Source organism: Malaclemys terrapin, chromosome 1 (assembly GCF_027887155.1).
Source record: "Malaclemys terrapin pileata isolate rMalTer1 chromosome 1, rMalTer1.hap1, whole genome shotgun sequence".
NCBI classification, from domain to species: Eukaryota; Metazoa; Chordata; order Testudines; family Emydidae; genus Malaclemys; species Malaclemys terrapin.
The window spans coordinates 14263466-14271608 of record NC_071505.1 but is presented as its reverse complement, the minus strand read 5'-3'; the positions used below and the strand labels follow the sequence as shown (position 1 = coordinate 14271608).

The window sequence follows — 8143 nt, the reverse complement described above, 5'->3', positions numbered from 1 at the left end:
CCTGATATTCTAGGTTTATTGTCTCATAATGGCTCCCTATCAGATCTGCACTGTTAACAAAAACATACTTTTTCCGATTGCTAGCCTTGAAAACACACATGGGAATGCAAAACTGTAAGCTGGCATCTTCCCTTGTTGTGCATCATCACCAACAACCCTCCGCTTTATCTCAGTACAACTTAATTGGTTTCTTTCCTGTTCCATCACACCCCCTTCTCCTTGGGGTGTAAATTACACCATCTGATTATGGCCTCTTTTTCTCTCTTTGATCACCTTCCTGTTCACTTTGCTTTGGGAACAGGATCAGGCCAGGTAATTCTAAGCTGATACCCCGACTCAGGACAGCACTTAAGCATCAGCACATCGTTAAAACACATGCCTAAGGGCTTTCCTGAATTAGGCTCTTGGCCTTTTCTACACATCCAGGTATAGCTGCCTGTTGTTCTATACAGTGTCGTGGAGAAAGCTCTACTGTAGCATCCGTGCTTGCAGTTTCCATTTGCCAACAGGTAATGTATTTTTTAATATCTGTGTAGCTTTTAATTTTCCCGAAAGGCAATGGGGTACAACAGAAATACTTTAAAAAGTGGGTCTGTGTTGTACCATTTTATTCAATTTTTGGGTGTATACACTTTTCATCGACCCTGCAAATGTACTGAGGGCTCAATCAAAATTAAATAAGTAGAGAGAAAGGGACAAAGAAACAATGAGGATGTGAAATAGAGATAACAGAGGGGAGAAAGAGACAGAAGGAGGTTAATGGAGAAAGGCAAGAAAATCGGAGAGGAGACAGAAAATATGAGAGAAGAGAGGGAGGCAGAGAGATGCAGAAAATTTGTCTTGACAGAAACAGCCCATTTTATCAGGCAGTGACAGGAAGCACTACATACATTCAAAACCGATTAGGAAGACAGCAGCCAGCAGGAGCGGAGGCCTCAATCAACTGAGCTGAACCTAAGAAAACAAAAAAAGTCAGTTGACAATGGGGAACTATATGAGGCCAAATGAACAATCAGAACCAAAGGGAACAGAAAATAAGGTTTAGGCGGCCAGAAAAATGAGAGGACTGCAATTCAGTACTAAAGCCTGACTGGGGTAAAGGGCAAACACTCCTACGCAGATTCCTACTTCCATCCCTTCCCACAACACACTTTTGCTCTGCAGCAATTCCCGCCCCTCCCCCAATTATTTTCAATAACAAACAGTATTTTAAAGTTGAGTACATTTAACTTTACATAATATTGACATGAATTATTGCATGACACTGGAATAGCTGCCTGGCACTTATTGTTCCTACTGCTTTAATGATTTCATATCATATCACATTTCAAAAATATCCTTCATAATGGTTAGTGTAGTTTTTAAAATTGACAAGCCTCCAAGACTGAACACTGAGTGTTTGATTTTAAGGCTAATGCATGTATTTGTTCAGATGCAAGTTATCCTAAGCCATTCTCAGGGCTACATGGCCATGCAATGAACAGTTTACGTTTCAAGTGACACAGACTAAAACACCAAATCAGACACCTTAAAAGTGATCTGCAAACAAAAAGGGAAACGCCATATGCGACACAAGCATGTGCTGAATTTCCTCACATTAACCAAGCTAAGATGAGTATGCAGCACAAAACCAAAGCAAACCAAAACCTTTTAAAATTTGTTTGAAGTCCAACAAAGTCCTACTGACTGTTGTTATTTGAAGCCCCAGAATGCATCATTCTGTAACGTCACAGCTATGCTTTTCAGGGCCTGGAATGAGTCTTTGTCTGGGTTTGTACAGTGCCTAGCATAACGGACTTGTTCACTGGGATAGGCTGCTGCGAGCACATTACTACTATGCTCTGATACTTCCACTTGGCTCCCAGTCAGTCTGCTATTGCTACCAATTTGAGGACTTGGTCCCGATATTCAAAGCCATTAATGTATTGGAATCTAACTACCTCAGCGATTCCATTTCCATCTGTGACCCACAAAGACAGCTGAAAAAGCCCAGGATACAACACCTAAGAGTTTGAAATAAGATGTACTTGGTTGAAAGAGTTCAGTTGTGAAATGAGCTAGTGAAGGAGATGAGGCTCATTCAAAGTCTGCAAAAACAACAAGGAGTCTGGTGGCACCTTAAAGACTAACAGATTTATTTGGGCATAAGCTTTCGTGAGTAAAAACCTCACTTCTTCAGATGAAGAAGTGAGGTTTTTACTCACGAAAGCTTATGCCCAAATAAATCTGTTAGTCTTTAAGGTGCCACCAGACTCCTTGTTGTTTTTGTAGATACAGACTAACACGGCTACCCCCTGATATTCAAAGTCTGATAATCTTCACGACATATTGGAAGACCTTCCATTTAATGCCACAATAAACAGAACAGTGAGGACACACAAATTATACCCCCAAGCAGAGCCCCTAACAACCATGGAAGGGAGAAGAGCAGAAGACACTGTGAAGCCCTCACAGTGTCAATCCAATTTACTTGGGAAGCCCGTAGATACTATGGTGAAAGGCTCTATAGAAAATCTGCTGATAGCCAAGGTTACAACAATAAGATGTCATGGTTACTTTGGATGGTTCTGCACATATGTTGAAGGTTTCACAAATGTTTTAAAAATACTGTTTTATTGAAAAGAGCAATAGGTTTTAAAGACTCCATGGAAAGACAAAAATAAAGGGCACAGCTTAATGAGAAACAGTTGCCTAGAAGATCATACAATCCTTATATTATGAACTTTGACATTTGTCTTGCATCTAGTAGAAAGGAATAGGTTTAGGCTTGCCAACTTTCTGATTGCAGAAAACCGAACACCCTAACCCAGACCCTGCCCAGAGACCCTGCCCCCTGCTCATTCCATCCCCCAACCCTCACTTGCTCATTGTCACCAGGCTGGGGTAGAGGGTTGGGGTGCAGGAGGGGATGAGGGCTCTGGCTGGGGGTGCAGGCTCTGGGGTGGTGCCAGGGATGAGGGGTTTGGAGTGTGGGAGGGGCTCCAGGCTGGGGCAGAGGGTTGGGGTATGAGAGGGGGTGTGGGCTCAGGGGTGGGGCTGGGATGAGAGGTTTGGAGTGCAGGAGGGGGCTCTGGGCTGAGGGGTTTGGAGTGTGTGTGTGGGGTTCTGGGCTGGGGCCAGAAATGAGGGGTTCAGGGTACGGGAAGGGGCTCTGGGCTGGGGCAGGGGTATGGGAGGGGGTGAGGGCTCCAGCTGGGGGTGTGGGCTTCGGGGTGGGGATGGGGATGAGGGGTTTGGTATGCAGGAGGGGGCTCTGGGATGGAGTATGGGAGGGGTACAGGCTCTGGCTGGGGCCGGGGATGAGGGGTTTGAGATGCAGAAGGGGGCTCCGGGCTGGGGCCAAGGGTTTCAGAGTGCGGGAGAGGGCTCTGGGCTGGGGCACGGGTGCAGACTTCGGGAGGGAGTTTGGGTGCAGGAGGGGGTTCCAAGCTGGGTTAGGGTGTTGGGGCACTGGAGGGGGTTCGGGGTGGGGCTCCGGGCAGCACTGACTTCAGGCAGCTCCTGGGAAGCAGCAACATGTCCCTCTGGCTCCTAGGCGCAGGGGCGGTCATGGAGGCTCCGCACGCCGCCCCCGTCCGCAAGTGCTGCCCCCGCAGGTCCCACTGTCCGTGGTTCCCAGCCAATGGGAGCTTTGGAGCTGGCGCTTGGGGTGGTGCCTGCACTCGGGTAGGGGAAGCGCGTGGAGGCCCCCTGACTGCTCCTCTGCCTACGAGCCGCACTTCTCTCTCTCTCTGGGAGCCATGGTCAGGAGCTGTGGCTGGGAGCGGAGCTGCGGTCAGGGCCCGAGTCGCATCCAGGATGGGAACCACAGGCCGAGGCCAGGGCATGGTTGGGGGTGGGTCTGGGGTCAGGGTCTGGGCCTGGAGTGGAGCTGTGTTTGGGGCTGGAGACCAAGGATGGGGCCGTGACTGGAGGCCAATGCATGGGGTGGGGTTGGGGCCATGGCTGAGTGTTGAGTGTTGTTCTTTGACCATCAGCACTAATTCCTAGGTCTGACTCTGTCTTGACCCTGGGCTCAGGCATTCGGACTCTGACAATGATCCTAATCCTTGGCCCTGGCATTTGGACTCTAACTTTGGTTCTGACCTTCAGCTCCGATCCCCAGCTCTGACTGTGCCTTGACCTTGGGCTCTTGCATTTGGACTCTGACCAGTAGGCCTGACTCCTGCTCTGACCATGAGGACTACCTAAGACCTGACAGACTGTAACCTTTTAAAAGCTAGGACCATGGGTGACACTCTTTGTTGATGTAAATCAGTACAACTCCATTGACTTCAGTAGACAGACACCAGCTGATGAGCTGACCCTGTTTCTCTTATTTGCCTCTGAAGTACCACATATATTTTTTGATGCTATATAAATAAGACTGATTGTTGCTCTACTGTCTAAGCACTGCAATAAAAAGGGAGTGCTGGTGGAGACATTACCTGTGAATTGTAGGGTTATTGCTAACACAAACATGATATCACTGTCAGCCACTCTGAAAACTCCACTTTTAAAACAATTTCACAACCCCGGCTGTAACATTACAACAGAAACCAATGATCATGCAGGAAATAGAAAATGATGACATATAGTTTGAATGTGTAGTAAGTGGAGGGCAGATGGGTTAGGTGAAGGAGAGCGCTCTCTTTGGAAGACATTTATCTTAAGTAACTAGCCATTTAGGAAGGGAAAATATCCCCAGCTTGAAGAAAACTAAATGTGTTTATGTATTCGAACAGCTTCTAAAATCTTGAACAAGACAATTAAGACTTTAAACTGGAAGGAGTAAGAACAGGTCATTGGAAGTCTCTCAGGGTTTGTGAGGGGCTGACATGCCAGTCAATCACAATTACTTTCTAAAACATTTGAAAGCATAAATCATTGCCATTTGTGACTTTTCCTCTGAACAAAATGAAAACAGAGGGGACATATAGACACTACAGATTTGATTCTTCACCGTCTACACCTTGGAATCATTTTATCACTGTACAAAATCAGCGTGAAATGCTACCACTCACACCCGAGCACCCTGATTTGCCAGACGCTTTCTGAGAGGCCGTGTCGCTGAGATGGGGGATCTGCCATAGTAGAGATCTTGGGTTTTACTTCCGGTTCTGCCAGAAGCAACCCAGTGCAACCTGTTATTCTTTCTGTAAAATTGGAAGGGGGCTCATACTTACCTCCTACTTAGGAGAAGCACATGAGATTTTGCTCAATAACATGCATTGGGCAGTAAATTCTTAACACCAGTTAGTAAAAGAGGTTATCTTTACCAGCCACACTTGAAATCTATTAAAAAAAAGTTTGTTTGACTAGATCTCCCATTAAGCTCTGTTGATAGACATTCAATTATATTACCATTCTTTATTGATTGAATCCCATATCAGTTGTTCCATTATTTTGCCTGGGCTTGTCCTCAGGCTAACCAGTCTGTAATTACTCAGATCATGTTAGTTACCTCTTTTAAATAGCAGCACAACAGTACATTTTTTTTAGTCTTCTGGAACTTCATCAGTATTCTAAGATTTATTAAAAACAACATCAATGGTCTAGAAATCACTACAACTCATGGATGCAAGTTACCTGGAGCTGCAGATTTTAAAATGTTTAACTTTAGTAGATTCTTTTTAACATCCTCCTTAGTTACTGTTGGACTAGAAAGTATTTAATAATCATTATAATATGAATACATTATCCAGCATCTTTCAAAATATAAAACTACTTATTTAACATTTGTTTCTTCTGCACAGTTACTATATCTGTCTAGTAATGTATCCATATCCTTATTAGGATTCCTTTTTTCCTGATATGTTTTTTAAAAAAATTCTTATTGTCCTTATTTTCCTGGCTGTATATTTTTCATACCTCTATTCCTAATCATGTCTTATCTATTGTCTTAATTTTTTAATTTCTAATTAATGTTCATTGTTGTCAACCTTCCTCTTTTTTTCAAATTGTTATATATATAATTTATTGCTACTGTTTTCTTCCCTCTTGACCACAATTTATTTTTTATTTCTAAACCAACGTAGCTGCCTTTGGTGATTGTGGAACTGAGAGTTCATCTAATGAAATGTTTCCAAACATCTCCAGTTATCTTTCACATTTTTCTGTTTATTTTTCCTTCCCAATTTTGTTCCTAGTTATTTTCAACTTTGGTAAATTGGCCCATTTTAAAGGACCAGGCAAGTATGTGTATATTATTTGTAGACAACTAATAGAATTGCTCACATGTGGGAAGTTACATGTGTGCATATGTGGTTGTAGGACAGGGGTAGGCAACCTATGGCATGTGTGCCGAAGGCGGCACGCGAGTTGATTTTCAGTGGCACTCACACTGCCCGGATCCTGGCCACCGGTCGGGGGGCTCTGCATTTTAATTTAATTTTAAATGAAGCTTCTTAAACATTTTAAAAACTTTATTTACTTTACATACATCAATAGTTTAGTTCTATATTATAGACTTATAGAAAAAGACCTTCTAAAAACATTAAAATGTATGACTGGCACGCGAAACCTTAAATTACAGTGAATAAATGAAGACTCGGCACACCACTTCTGAAAGGTTGCTGATCCCTGTTGTAGGATATGGGCCATAGAAGTCCTTGCCCTGACAAGCAAACTTAAGGTTGATGCCACTCTACACTCCATAAGGTTCTGCCACTACCTTGCATATCAGCTCTCATATGTTTGATAGTGACTATGCAGAGACTTCAGCAGTTCCAAATGAGGCATTTAAGTAATTTAGGAAGGCAGTGTTACCTAGGTGTAGGATGAGCAGTTAAGAATCCTGGATTCTGTTTCTGGGTATGGATGGCTGCTGGTAATTTTGTGTGTGACCTGGGTTGTGTACTTAGGCCCAGATTCTCAATGGTATTTAGGTTTCTAAATACTGTTGGGGATCTGTGTCTTATTCTCACTGTGCCTCAGTCTCCATCTATAAAATGGAAATTATACTTACCTATTAGATAGGGTGTCATGAGGAAGGATTAGTTAGTGAATGTTAAAAAAACTATGAGGTTAAAGACAGGAACAAAACCCAGAACTATTAATTCCCAAAGCATCTCTTTTCCAAAATGTCTTCCATTATCTCTGTCATTCCTCTTCTTCAAATCAAATCCCCCCTAACAACTTGTTTCTTAAAGCCAATATCTACTTAAGCAACTCATGTCTGCAGCTCTTTGCACCTGCACTCCTCCTACACACTATTAAAAAACAAACTCCCAACCACCATGGCAGTGTTGCCAAATCTTGTGATATTTGCTGTTTTGCTTGAGGTCCTAGCTCTGAAAGAAATGTGATGATGGGAAAATCTGTTTTCTTTCCTTTCCTTTTTTTTTTTTTTTTTTTTTTTTTTTTTTTTAAGAAAAGTTCATTTCTATCCTTCCAGGTGGTGGAGAAAAGCTCAATCACGTGGTCTTTAAACTTAGGAAACAAAATAATAAAAAGCATTTCAAAGGTATTACCTCTTTTTCAATGTCACAATTTTTTTTTTAAAGATATGATTTTGGGGGCCTGATTCATGCTTTCTGAAGACGTGGGGTCAGGAGTCTTGTACAACTCAAATGAACACAACCAGAAGTGTCTGTAATACACAGAGAAAAGTGATCCCTCTTCTGAACGTCCCCTTTCCCTCCCCTCTTGGATTGTTACCCCACTAATTCTCTCCCCATCCCCAGCCCCACACTGTGTCGGTGCCTGCCAGGTTAGCTTAGCCTGGTGTCTGCATTAGATTGCAAGCCCCTTGGGCCAGGGCCCCTGTCACATTTAATACCTATACAGCACCATGCATGCCTGTCCCCTGCACAGGGAACCATACCCACTGGATCCAGCGTTACCTGACTCCAGCAAGGGCCAGAGAACCACCTACTCCCGCACAGGGCAGCACCTGGGCCCCTCAGCCTCGTTGTGAGCCCAAGATGGCGGCAGCCGCGGGCTTGCCCTGTGTGGCGACAGTCGGTCTCCCCCTCAGCCTCGTTGTGAGCCCAAGATGGCGGCAGCCGCGGGCTCGCCCTGTGTGGCGACAGTCGGTCTCCCCCTCAGCCTCGTTGTGAGCCCAAGATGGCGGCGGCTGCGGGCTCGCCCTATGGGGCGGCGCTGTGGCCGCAGGCGGGCTGGGAGGGGGGGTTTCCATAGTTGCAGCGAGTAGGTGTCACAC

The 8143-nt window shown here is 44.5% G+C and overlaps 1 long non-coding RNA gene across 1 annotated transcript; it reads right to left on the bottom strand.

Moving 5' to 3' along the window:
- Window positions 1-591: 591 nt before the first annotated feature.
- On the bottom strand, window positions 592-8124 carry LOC128830790 (uncharacterized). Its single transcript, XR_008443688.1, has 2 exons — window positions 7824-8124; window positions 592-954 (listed from the first exon to the last, which is right to left on the bottom strand). It is a non-coding gene; the product is annotated as an uncharacterized LOC128830790 (long non-coding RNA).
- Between the last annotated feature and the right edge of the window lie 19 nt (window positions 8125-8143).